Raw genomic sequence first — 13,556 nt, 5'->3', positions numbered from 1 at the left:
TCTGTTCTGTGTAGCTGTCCCAGCCAGCTGTGACTGAATGCCACGGACGTGTCTCGGTCAGACCAGGCTGGACTTTGCTATGATATGGAGCAAGGAGGGTGGGTAAGCTAGGAAAGAGGTGGGCCCATCTTGGGGGACACAGGCAAAAGCCAGCGTGCTGTTCTTTGACCAAGTCTTCCTCCACGTGGGGTGCTGGAGAAGGCTCACGGAAAGGCAAGATGTTTCTAGTCCTAGAAAGAAAGACCAGACCAGAGTGCAGCAGAGGCCCTCAGGATGGAGGGGGGTGTGCGGGGGCACAGGACCTGGGGCCTCTGTGAGCACGTCTCAGAGAAGTGGCACACTTTGGTCCCTGTATGCAAATAATGCATGAGCAAGAGAAGGAGCCCCATGCCCGTGGATTACCCCACCCTCTCTACCCCGAGCTGGGAGCAGAGCAGGGGAAGCTGGTGTGGGCAGCTTCTGCTCTAGAGACCTGGGGGCCAACTCCAAGAGGGAGTGGCTTCTGCCTTCAGCACTAAGATACCAGCCTCACAAGGGCAGCCCCCAGAGGACCCCTGCCCCCACAGGAAGTAGGGGAGGGAGCCCTGCCAGACACTGCACAGTAGCTTCAGGAAACACTCCCAAGTGTGTCAACAGTGGCAGAGGCAGTTGGGGCCAAACAAAGGATCCTTCCATTCTTATCTGGCCAAAGCCAGACCTTTCCCTTTAGTGCTCCCCCACCCCAACTTCCCCCAAGATGTTCTCCAACCGCTCTCACCACAGGTTCCTCTGCAGGACTCAGGGGGCAGAGTCGGGTGAAGGGGCAAGGAATGAGATCTAGAACTTTCCTTAGAAGGTGAGGCTGACCCTGGGGGGTAGCAGGAAAGGGAGACAGTCGTCTGGAAAGAGAAGCCATTTAACCTCCATCTAGTCATGTCCTGCCATGAGAGTGACCCGATGGGGTCTGGCAGGTTGTGGAGGGCAGGGAGAAGAGGTGTACAGGGTACAAGCTTCTGGGAAAGGTGGAAGGAGGAGAAAAAGCACCTGGGTCGTTGAAACATGTCCAGCCTCAGGCCCAGCAACCTGCTATCAATCAATTTTTTTACCCTGAGTCTGCCCACCGATGTAGGCTTTGGGAAGTAGGGGTGAAGTAGGGGTGTGTGTGTGTGTGTGTGTGTGTGTGTGTGTGTGTGTGTGCATGTGTGTGCATGTGTGTGCGTGTGTGTGTAGAGGGTGCTGTGGCGGCTAGTTATCCCGGGTGGCTGGACAGCTTGCTCTGAAGGACTCCTTGCTTGTTTAAAAATCAAACTTTCCCACCTTTGGCCTGAGCACCCAAGTGCAGCAATGGCTCCACCTGCTGGCCATGCTGGGCTCCTACCACTCAACTCAGTTCCCTTGTTTCCATGTGGGGGTTCTCTTCCCAGCTGCCCCACCCTTAAATAGTCCGGTAGGTCTCATACATGAGGCTCATACAACTATGAAAAGTCACCGCTGAAGAGGATTTTAGAGACACATGTAACTAACTCCCTATGTCACATTAAAGAAAAACTAAGGCCCAGAGAGGAGACGTGGCTGGCTTGCCCAGATGCCCTGGAACTCCGGTGTCCTGCACCCAAAGCTCTTCCCTTCATCCTACTATCCCACGCTTCCACCAGGCTTCAGGGTTTCTCCAGTTGGATGTCATGAGGCTGGTGAGGGCAGGGTCAGAATAGGTTTGGGGCTTCACCTCTAGAGCCTTTTATCGACATGTGTTCCCATGCCTGGACAGACAAGCAGGTTCTGGGGTCTTGGGACAAAGCAGAGACTGAAGACCATGGGAAGCTGTGAGGCTCGGCTCACACTGCTGTGCCCATAGCCAGCCCAGGGAATGAAGGGGAGTGTCACACAGTCCACTGTGGAAAGCATACCCAGAAGTGTCTTCTGCTCAAGTCGCATCTGAATGGATAAACACAATTGTCCTCTGAGTCTGGATACACGGGGCATCCCTATTCCATTCCCTCCAGGTAGATTAACCTCACACTTCCTCCTCATGCACATCCGGTAGCAGGTAAGCAATATTGGGCAACAGGATGCTGCTTCTCTTCCAAAAGCCCCCACCCAAGGAGTTCATGGCCAACCTTGATTCATTCCAAAAGTTTCACAAAACACACCCTGCTGGGGATCGGCCCTGTGCCAGGGGCTGGGGACAGAGCAGGAACAAATCCATGCAGAGCTTACGATTCTGGTGGAGAAGAAAGACAGTAAGAAAACACATTTATCTAAGTAAATAAAGACCTATGTTTTCAGGTTGTACGAAGAGCTAAGAAAAATACAAAAGATTGAGAGGGATGATCGGTACTTAGCATATGGTGGTCACGCCCACGGAGATGAGAATTGAGAGCACAGCTCACTATAATGAAACGAGGGAGAGATCGTGCCGTGCAGGGGAGATGGCAAATGCAAACACCTGAAGCAGGGCAAGAAGGTGGCCCAGGCAACATCAGACCCGTGCAGGGGGCTCAGCGGGCCCAGTCCCAGTAGGCCTTTTAGGCCTCGGTAAGGAGTTTGGCTCTTAGCTTAAGGTGCGGAACCACTGGAAGGTTTTGAGCAGAGAAGTAATATGAGCTGACTTATGTTTTTAAAGGGTGAAACTGGCCGCTGAGTTGAGAATGGGGGTAGAGAGGTGAGAAGCGGAAAGGAAGGGGGCAGGTGGGCTGATCGTAGCCAGAGCAAGGGTCACAGCTGGGAGCTGGGTCAGAACAGCGGAAATGGAGCAAAGAGGTCTTGAAGGTCCAGCTAACAGGGCTTGGTCTCTCTGTGTATTTCTTCAAATACCAGAATGTAAACAGTGTATTTTATTTAATATTCAGAGAAACCCAATGAAGCAAGGACTCTTATCTCAGAAAACAAAACTTGAGTTTTCAGAGTAACAGGGAGCTGTGCTCGAGGCTCAGGGGGCAGAAGCAAAGACAAGTAAGGTACAAGTTTATTGGAACCCACAGAGTTTTAAATCTCGAAGAGAATACGATCAGTACCTTTAGACAACAACGCAGTAAAGTGCAAGGCAGGAAGTGAGCAGTAACCCACGGAGTGCCAGGCCCCAGAGACTAACTGTACTGAATAAGAAAGAGAGAACCACTGAAAAGTTCCCATTTATTCTTGATTTATTCGTTTATTCAACAAACCTTTTTTTTTTTTTTTGAAGTATTCATTATAAGCCAGATACGATGCCAGTCACTTGGGATAAGATACAGTCTCTTTTGTCAAGTTTTTAGACTGGTGAGCATGGCGGGGGGGAGACACATGACAGAATAATTAGCATTGAATCTAAGTGATATGGTGAAGGATACTTTGAGTGGAAGGGGCATGGCTACCAGGGAAGGCTTCCCAGAAGAGGTGACATCCGGGACAAGCAGGGTTTTAAAGGAAGACATTAGAGATCAGTTTTCTAGGAAGAGCAAAGTGAGGGTAGTCATTCCGGAAATGCAAGGGGTTCTTTTCGAGTCCAAGCAGAGAATATGATTCTTCTTTGCATCTTGTATTTCTGTGCTGAGACTTTCTATTTGTTCTTTTATTTCAAGCACGTTACAATGGCTCATGGAAGCATTTCTATGATAGCTGTTTTAAAATTCTCATCAGATAATTCCAAAATCTCAGTCATCTCAGTATTAGTGTCTGTTAATTATCTTTTCTCATTCAAGTTGAGATGTTTCTGGTTCTTGATATTACGAGTGATTTCAAATTGCTATCCTGGATGTTTTAGGTACGAGGTTACGAGACTCTAGATTTCATTTCCATCTCCTGCTTTGGCAGACCCCATTTGATCAACTGCCCTGCTGGGGTGCCTCCTCCTTCGCACCAGAGGGCGGGGACGGAAGTCCAGGCCCCCCATTCAACTGTTTGTTCCTGCTGGGGTGGGTGCCCCATTATCCTTGACCCAGAGTGGGAGTTCAGGCTCCTTGCTATCCCTCTGTTGATGCCACCCTGATGACGCAGCATCCTTTGAGTCATGAGGTCCCTCCCCTGCCTCACTTTACCTTTCAGAGTCTTCCTACTTTTGTGTTAATATACACGATCCAGAGTTTTTAGAAGTACTGAGCCCGAGGACTAGGAAGAGGTACATCTGCTTCATCTAGTCTGGAACCGTAATTTCATGCAAACAAACATGAAGGAGGAGGGGCCCATCCCAGGCCGCGAGGCTGGAGTGGTAGGCAGGTTCTAGAAAGCTGTCCTGAAAGCTCTCTCACACAGTTTGAAGTTATTGAGGACTTCAAGGAGCTTTTGGTTTTGAGAGTTACATCTATTGATAATCATTACATCAGAAATTAAATCAGGGGAATTTTTAATTACTCAGTAATTCATTTAAAAATGATCATTTTCTCCTTATGTGAGTAGACAAACTAACCTACCCATTCATGAAAATTAATGATATTTTCAAAATAAAAACACTGAGTGAGAAGAGGGATGTTGTTTTACCCGTTAGCCCATCTCTTCAATATCTGACTCATAGAACACTCCTGACTCCCTTTGGGTCAGTGTTCAGTCTGTTGTCACGTTCTGTGTCACGTGGCCTCTGGAAAAGTATAGTGTCTACACTTCAGAGAGAAGAAAAGTAGAAAATGGAAAACCACATTTTTTAGCATTATTGAAAAAATAGTTTTGAACCCAAAGACCTCTTGGAAATGTCCCAAGGACCCCCAGGGGACCGTGGATCATACGTGAAGAGCTGGGGCTCTAGAATTATCCTTTGTCTGTTGCCGTGCCTGCTGAGCACAGAAGATGTGGCTTTTATGAATCAGGAACAGAACTTCCCATTTATTTCATCTTAATCAATTCAAATTTTAAAACCAAAGCAGGATGAGTTTTTTGTTGTTGTTAAATATAATCTTCCTGTTTGGGTAGGAATACATTTCACTTTAACCCTTGAAGACAACATCTGCTTTGAGATGTGCTGTACGTATTAAACACACACCGGATTTTAAAGACCTGGGGGAAAAAAAAAGAAAAGAAGAGCCGTCTCATTACCTTAATTACCTTAATTATTTTTAATTAATTAAAAAATGTTTTTTTTTTTACATGGGGCTTGTGTTGCTATGGTAATATTTTGAATCTATTGGGTTAAGTAAAATGTATTTTCAAGATTAACATCATTTGTGTGTTTGGGGGGTTTTTTTGCAATTGTTTGAAAGTTTTGTTTGTTTGTTTCACTTTTTAAAATGTAGCTATTATCGGCGTAAAGGCACAGGACTAGCTCATATTAGGTTTCTGTCTAGCGGTGCTTCTCCAGCAGAATCTGGACGGTGAAGGCTTTGTAAGCCATGCGAAGTTTATTCTTTATTTTGAAGGTAATGTGGAGCCACTGAAAGGTCTCAAGTAAGGCTTCGACATCATCAGATTTGCACCGTAGAAAATTCACTCTGGCAGCAACGAGAAGCGTGGATTGAGGGCAAAAGCACCTGGGAGGTGATCACACTCCTGAAGATAAGGGATAGGGGGGCCTGAAAAAAAGTGGCTTCACTGGAGATATATTGGGGAGATCAAATTAACTGGCATTGGTTCCTGGGTGTAATGATGACATATAGGAGAATGTCCTTATTCTTAGGAAATGCCGGCAGACATGTTGAAGGACGAAGGGTCCTATTATCCACAATCTACTTTTAAATCCTGTATATTCACATAGAAACCTCATACGCATACATGCACAGCACATCTGTGAGAGCCTGGGGGGTGGAAAGGCGAGTAACATGTTACTATTATTATGAAAAATATGCGTATATTGCGAGAGGAGGTGGGGAGGAAAAGCAAATGCGGTATAAAATGTGCGTCGTGGTGACTCTCGACGAAGGGTTCTACTGAATAGGGGATCGTTTTACTCTCCATTTCATCTTTCTGTCTGTTCGAAATTGTTCAAAATAAAAAGAAGGGGGAACATGAAAACGCGAAAACCCTTAACATGTTGATTGGATGTGGGAGAAAAGGAAAAGCGCAATCAAGATTGATTTTCTCATTTCTTGCTTGACAAGGGAGTGGACAAGGCTGCCGTTCTTGAGATGGAAACGCAGGAGGAGAAATAGGACTGGGAGTGAGGATGAGTCCCGACTGGAAAGTGGGCACCTTGGGGACCCAAGGGGCAGTGTCCACCCCGAAGTTTCTGAGAGACAACTGTCTAGAGAGGCAGCCCCGCATGTTTTGGAGTCTAGACAGTAATTGGAAGTCCTGGAGAGCAGGCTAGTATCAAGGGTGTGCAGAGGGAATGAGAAGAGAAGAGAACCTTGGGGAACATGGATGTTTAAGGGTCAGCAAAGGAGAAGGCTGTGGTAGACAGCCTACTTCCACGTGGTAGACACGCTCCTCAGGACTGGCTTCTCCTGCGTGTACCAGTCTGTGTGACAAGGGCGGAGGTGAGGACGCATCACTGCAGATATCAGATTAAGAAAGACACAATGGCTTTGATCTTGGCCACACAGGCTCATTCTTCTGGGATCACTGGGGGAGCCATCTGTCACGTCTCGAGCAGCACTGTGCAGAAGTCCACGTGGTCAAGAACTGAAACCTCCTGCCAATAGCCATGTGAGGCAGCTTGGAAGAGCTTGGAAGAAAATAGACACAAATGAATGGATGAAGGAATGAGTGAATGAATGAAGGCTGAGACCGCACGAGAAGTCCAGAGCTAGGACAGCCCAGGTAAGCTGTTCCACCCGGCTGAACTGCTTCCCAACTCCTGACCCTTAAGAAACTATGTGAGATCATCAACGTTGGGTGAAGCCGCTCAATCTGGGGGGAACTTGCTGTGCAACAAGAGACAGCCAACTTATACTGATGTCTCAGTGGAAACTTAGATGGGTGGACAAAGAGAGCCGCGAACTTTGAGACTGGGGTAACAGGAAACCAGGGAAAGAGAATATTTCACAGAGGAAGGGCTGGTATACCATGTCAAAAATGGGGTTTTCCACAAAGGGGTGGTTGGCAACCTTGACGAACGTAATCAGTAGGGTGTAGGAGGGCAGAAACCAGATGATAGTGGACTGCCGCCTAAGTAATAATAAAAGATGTAAATTTTCCATTGTCAAACTTAACTGGGGAAAAAACCCCTAGTGATAAGTATCATAATCCCTATTTCAGGGATGGGAAAGGCAAAGTCACCCTGCTACTACTGGGTCAAATCTGGCCCCCCTACACCAGTGGGTTATTAAAGAATTCTGTCTAACTATATTCATTACTCTTTCTGGAAAGAGTTCTGATAAATTCCATTTTGGTAACCTCATCCCATTGGCAGTGATGCTCTTGCATCCTTTATAATTTCGGTGTCCCAGATGGCTGCCCTGCGGGAATAGATGTCCCTTCGTCTAGTTCTGCCTAATTCAGCCTCCCTGCCTTAGGTAAGCCCTTGGGAAAAGAAATGACAAATTAAAGTGAGTGAAAGCCATTTTCCCATTCATTCCATAGCTACTTTTTGAGCTCTTTGAAAGAGCCTCAGTCACTGGGCCAGGCTTCTGAGACATGGTGGGCTACCAATGAGATGTTTTACAATATGAAGTCAGCACTCCAAGAGCCAAAGAACGTCGGCCTTATCTTCCCAAAGAGGGGGCCCCAGGCCAAGGTTGAAGAAAGCACTGCATCAAGAAATGAAGCAATCAGGTAATCACTCCATGGTGATTAATAGCGATAACTCCAGGGTGTCATACATGGAGCTAGAGATCTGTAGTTATTTCTAGCTTTCGCTCTGCTCTAAAATCTTTGACCTTCACTCAATCAGTTTGCTTTCCTGTGACCCACACCGCCTCCCCACTGACAGGTTTCCTGCGAAAGTCTTGCCCTGTGAGAAGAATCAACCTCGGACCTGCTAGAACTTTATCAAGTGACCATGTGACCTCGTGGTTGGTCTCCCTGGCTTGGGACTCAGTCCTTCCCTGGGAGTCCAGCTCTGGCGTTATCTATGTGATCTTGAGTGGTTTACATTTTTAACCTGTATCATTTCAGGTTCCTCACCTGGAGAAAAAAAATAAGGATCATATTTACCTCATATCATCACCGGAAGTAGAGCAGGGAGGAAAAAAATGTATATAAAAATATGCCTGCCAAACTTCTTCATTCTAGGGTAGTGCAGGGTTCGCCTCAGAGGTACTTGGCTCATTTGTTGAGGAAAATGCTTCAGGAGACTTGAGTGGTTAAGAAAAGCAGCTGAGCACCCTCCTATTCACGCATTTCAGTTTCTTCTCTGACCCCAGATTGAGAATAGCCCAGAACGGAGACATTTGTTCAGAGAGCTCAGTGTCTTTGTGTAGCAAAGTAACAGGAAACCGCTGTTTCCAGGGAGAGATGCAGAACAGTAGAGAGGTGGAAGAGAAGGTATCTTGGGAGGGAAAAATGGCCGTGGGCAGGGCTCTGGACAGCTGGACAGCCTGGAGGGCATGAGGTGGGGGAGGTGGGGAGCCCAAGTGTGGTGACTTTCAGCTGTTTGCCTTCAGTGCTGCTACAGGCACCCTATCTCGCCTCTGACCTCCAGTAAGTCTTCCATACAAAATGGCCCCCTGTTCTTAGGGTTTCCAGGATCAAAGGAAAGAAGGAAGACGTCCACCTTGCTATGAGTAAGAGTGATGGGTCAAGAGAATGACATTGTCAGGAGGAAGATAGATGCAAGAGGTTGAATTTAGCCAGAATAGGAATTCAAAAGAAACATCATCATGAAAATGTCAGCCTTGGGTACCTGGGTGATTCAGTTGGTTAAATGTCTGCCTTCAGCTCAGGTCTTGATCCCACAGTCTTGGGATTGAGTCTTACATCGGGGTCCCTGCTAATCTCGGAGTCAGCTTCTCCCTTTCCCTCTACACCTCCCCCCTGCTTGTGCTCGCTCGCTTGCTCTCTCATGCACTTTCTCACGTGAATAAATAAATAGATAATATTTTTTAAAATTATTAAAAAGAAAATGTCAGCTCATCCCCTAAGAATCTTAGAAAGTCTTGGGGGAGAACACAGACATCCCACAAAATCTGGTATGGGGACTGGACCTATTTCAAAAACACATGATTAGGGCACCTGGGTGGCTCAGTGGGTGAAAGCCTCTGCCTTCAGCTCGGGTGGTGATCCCAGGGTCCTGGGATCGAGCCCCGCATCAGGCTCTCTGCTCAGCGGGAAGCCTTCTTCCCTCACCCCCCACCTCACCTATTTGTGATCTCTCTCTGTCAAGTAGATAAATAATATTTTAAAAAAATTTACAAAAACACATGATCCGGGAAGGCTGATAAAAAATCAGGTTACATAAGGATTAGATGAGAGATGGTACAGAAAGCATAATTAGCTCAGGGCCCAGCCTGTGATAAGCATGGAATTACAGGTAGCCTCTTACTACGATTTAGTGCGCAATTTCCTTTTTTCTTCACCCTGTTGAGCTTCAAGGCCTCACGATCTCCTTGAAAAAGATGATATAGTCATTCATTCATTCTACAAACATTTATCAAATTCCTTCTGTGTATCAGGTAAGTTAAATAATCTCAGGCAGTGTTGGTCATCAGAGCTAATGTCATTCAGGGCTCAGGATGGACCACGAACTGTGCTCCATGCCTTACCTGGCTCACCTGGTGTGTTTCATACGATCCTCACAACACTCCTGGGGACAAACAGTTGTATTCCCACTTTATAAATGACCAGACCGAGGCACAGTAAAGTTAAATGATGAGCTCAGATGGCGGCCAGTGGGGGAACCAGCATTTGAAAACAGTGGGATTTCAGTGGACTCTTATTATTATTATTATTATTATTATTAAGATTTTATTTGTCCATCTGAGAGAGAAAGAGAGTACAAGCAGGTGGGAGGAGCAGAGGGAGAGGGTGAAGCAGACTCCCTGCTAATCAAGGAGCCCGCTGCTGGGCTTGAACCCAGGATCCCAAGATCATGAGCTGAGACAAAGGCAGAGGCTTATAACTGACTGAGCCATGTGGGCATTCCATTCAGTGGACTCTTTCAAGCTTTTTGCTATTTTTGAATGCAACTACTTGTGTGTGAGTTATGCCCTGCAGGAGGTGAGGTATCATCAGGGAAGTGTCCTGGGGAGGTAAACCTACAAACAGGGGCAGGACTGTCTTGCTTCCTTCCTTCTCATCCCGCCCATTCCCTTTCTAGCTCTGAGCTTTCAACAGGGGGATGACATCAGAATCCCACAACTTCCGTGTGTTCAGAGCTGCTCATCAGCTGGTTCTGAGTTCTCCCATTCTGCCTGTGCCCACCAATAGCCAGGGGAAGGAGGAAAAAGAAAGAAGGAAAAGACCCATTAAAGCAACCAATGGACAATTAGAAGCTGGCTATTTTGTCATAATGCAACATATCAGCAGTAAATCAATCAATCATTTGGGGGGTGGGGAATGACTTTCCTATAATCAGCTATTAAAGTCTTGTACCACTAATTAGTCTATTAATTATAACTGTTCTCACCCTTCCACATGTTATCAGCCTGCCAAGGCAAAGAAAACTCAGCCCCACGGGCAGGAGATAAGAGAAGTAAGAAAGACGGAAGTAGCTGATTCAAACAGCTGGGCATGTGTGTGTTTCAAAAGCACAGCTCTTAGTGCCCGGGGCAAATCCACCTGCTAGTAGGGAAGGAACGTTTATCAAAAACCAAAGGGCTGTTGTCTTTGTTGAGCAGAAAAGGAAGAAACGATTTAATCGTTAAAGAGAAAAACCACCATAACCACACAGGGGGATCTGTGAAGGGCAGTTCCACTGGGTGTCCCCCAGGGCACTGGACACAGTGAGAAGCACACATGCTTCGTGCAAAGGCAGCGCTGTGAGAAGACTCAGGAACACAGCCCTCCACGCGCTGATGCTAAAGCAAGCTCATCTCGGGGAACCGGCCCATACTGAGTTCCTACTATGTGCCAGGTACACCTCTGTGTTTTACATTGGCAACAGCTTGTTGGATGACTTCACCGACATTCTTAGGGCGCCCTAGAGTTATTTCTGGGAGTTCTCAAAAAAGAGCCCTATGCATAGGAACCCTCACAGCTGTGGTCATCAAACCATGGTGGCTGGACTCTTCCTCTCCTGTTCTGACTCTCAGTGGTTCGTGCCCCCTGCCCACCGAGAGCTTGAAAAGGCCTCTCATCACTGAGGCTGACTCAAAGGGCCCAGAAACTCACAAGTCATTCTCGCTCGAACAGTTCAAAGAGCCTCTGGGTTCCACTGCTCTCTCTATGTCCCCAGGAGGGGCACAGCAGGGAGGACTGTGGCCTTCAGACTCCCTCCTTCTCTTTTCTAGCACCTCTGCTCCCCTCCACCCTCCCCTAGTTACCGAACTGACATACCCATGCACTCAAATGAAAACTAGCAGACACGGAGGGGTGTGAGGGAGGCAGGTGTCTCCACCATCAACAGCCCACCAGCAGCTGTTAGGTTATCTTGTTTAATCCTCAGAACAACCGTGTGACAGGCTATCATCAATCCCATTTTGCAGAATGGGGGACCCGTGGCTCAGAGCGGTGAAATCATTTGGCCAGTCTTCTGCAGGCAGTGACAAAGCACTTAGCAAGGTAAATATTTGCTGACAGACGGAATCGGAAACATGAAGGCAATGGAAGTTCTCCAGTTTGGGGGGACCTCAGAGCTCTCAGGGGTCCAACTATGTGGAAAAAGTGGGCTGTCAAGGGAGATAACTACCAAAGTGGCAGAGGAGTCAGAGATAGGAAGTATAGGGTCAGCCTCAAGGTCATTTTCTCCCTGCCCTACTCCTTCCTGCCCTAATACCTGTTGTTACTGATTTTACTTTCTAGCAACAACACACCACTCCTCCCTCCCAAAGAAACCCCTTCAGAAATGGTAAGCGGTTACATTTTCCAGCTGCATGATCCTCAGGATGTCAATATGAATGGGTCCCCACTCTGCTTTCTACTTCGGGGATGGGAGGGAGGGGTGGTGGTGATGTATGTTTGGGGAAAGCCTGGGCTTGGGAATCAGCAACCAGTCCCTGCTCCCTGACAACTAACTGGGTGACCTCAGGCAAACTGCTTTGCATTAGCTACCTTCAGTTTCTTCATACGCAAAATGGGAAATGTCAGCTGCCTACCACAAGTGTTATTGTGAGGATCAAGTGAAGTAACGCACAATTACAAAATACTTCCACAGATATCTCTGGCAACCTTCAGATCCTCAAACCTGAGTATGATTATCCCTATTTTTCAGTTGAGGAACTCAAAAGACTCAGAGAGATTGAAATTCACTAAGAACAGTGAGCAGTGCAATTACTCAAAAGCAGGCTGGGGTGCCTGGGTGGCTCAGTGGGTTAAGCCTCTGCTTTCAGCTCAGGTCCTGATCCCAGGGTTCTGGGATCGAGGCCCACATTGGGCCCTCTGCTCAGCAGGAAGCCTGTCTCCACCTCTCTCTCTGCCTGCCTCTCTGCCTACTTGTGATCTCTGTCTGTCAAATAAAATAAATAAAATCTTGAAACAAAAAAACAAAAACAAAAACAAAACAGGCTGCCTGGCCCTACCACACCTGACTTTCAGATCAAGCAACACCACCACGCTCTGGGGTACGTGTCATGTTCAAAGCCTTTGTTCATTCGGTAAATATTGGTTGCATTTCTGCCTGGCACCAGGGATCGAGGGCACTTTGCAGAGCTCCCCTTGTGGCGGAGAAAGCAGACATCTTATATGTAAGGGACAATACTGTGTGATGAACGTTAGAACGCCCTAGAACAGGGGAACGGGAGGAGACCATAAGGCAATCTTTAGAGGAGGGCATAGCTTCAAAAAACATCATGGAAGGGCGTTCTCAGCTCAAGATGGGAAAGGGCATGGTGTTTAGGATGACTAAAGCATAAAGGGTAAGAGGAAAGTGACAAGAGAGGAGGCTGGAGGGACAGTTGAGCTGTTTAGAGAGGCCTGGCAAGTGGGTAAAAGAGTTTGAACCTCATCTTTGGTGCAATGTGGAGCTACCCTAAAGGGTTTTCTGTTTGGTTTTGGGTTTTTTGTTTGTTACCTAAGATTTTTAGCAGGGAAATGATTGAGATCAGTGGGAGATTTTTCTGGCTGGGATGTGAAGAGACTGGATCTGAGCCTGGCAAGACTGGAGGCAGATAGAGCAGGTACATGGAGAAAAATGCAGAAATTCAGGCAAGAAATAATGGTGAGCTGAGCTCCAGATGGGGTCATGGGGCTGAAGACAAGGACAACCTTTGAAATAGATTTAGGAAGTAAAACCAAGAAGTGGCGATAGATGGGGAATGTGCGCAGAGAGAGGCAGTGAGAGGGACGGGTCAGGGACGATATTAGCTTGAGCAACTACTCAGTGATGGTTTTCCTTATTGGATAAGGGGATTCTGGGGATAGAATGTCTGCTTTCTAGCTATGAAATTGTATCCCAGCTTCCCCAGACACCTCTAAATTATGGCCATCTTGCCCAGAGGAGGAGGAATGGATGAAAAGATCCTGCTACCTTGAGAATTCCATCTGCCAGGCACCGAGTATGCCCATGGTGGCTATACGTTGTTGGTACAGCGTGGGAGAGGAGGGGAGGCTTTGAGTTCCTTTGGAGCAAAGAGATTCATCTCCCGGCTTCCTGTGAGTCTTCTGTTCCCTCAACCAACTTCCTTTTCTTTGGTTTTGAA

The sequence above is a fragment of the Mustela erminea genome, chromosome 17 (assembly GCF_009829155.1).
Source record: "Mustela erminea isolate mMusErm1 chromosome 17, mMusErm1.Pri, whole genome shotgun sequence".
In the NCBI taxonomy this organism is placed as follows: domain Eukaryota; kingdom Metazoa; phylum Chordata; class Mammalia; order Carnivora; family Mustelidae; genus Mustela; species Mustela erminea.
Note: the sequence above shows the minus strand (reverse complement) of the source record.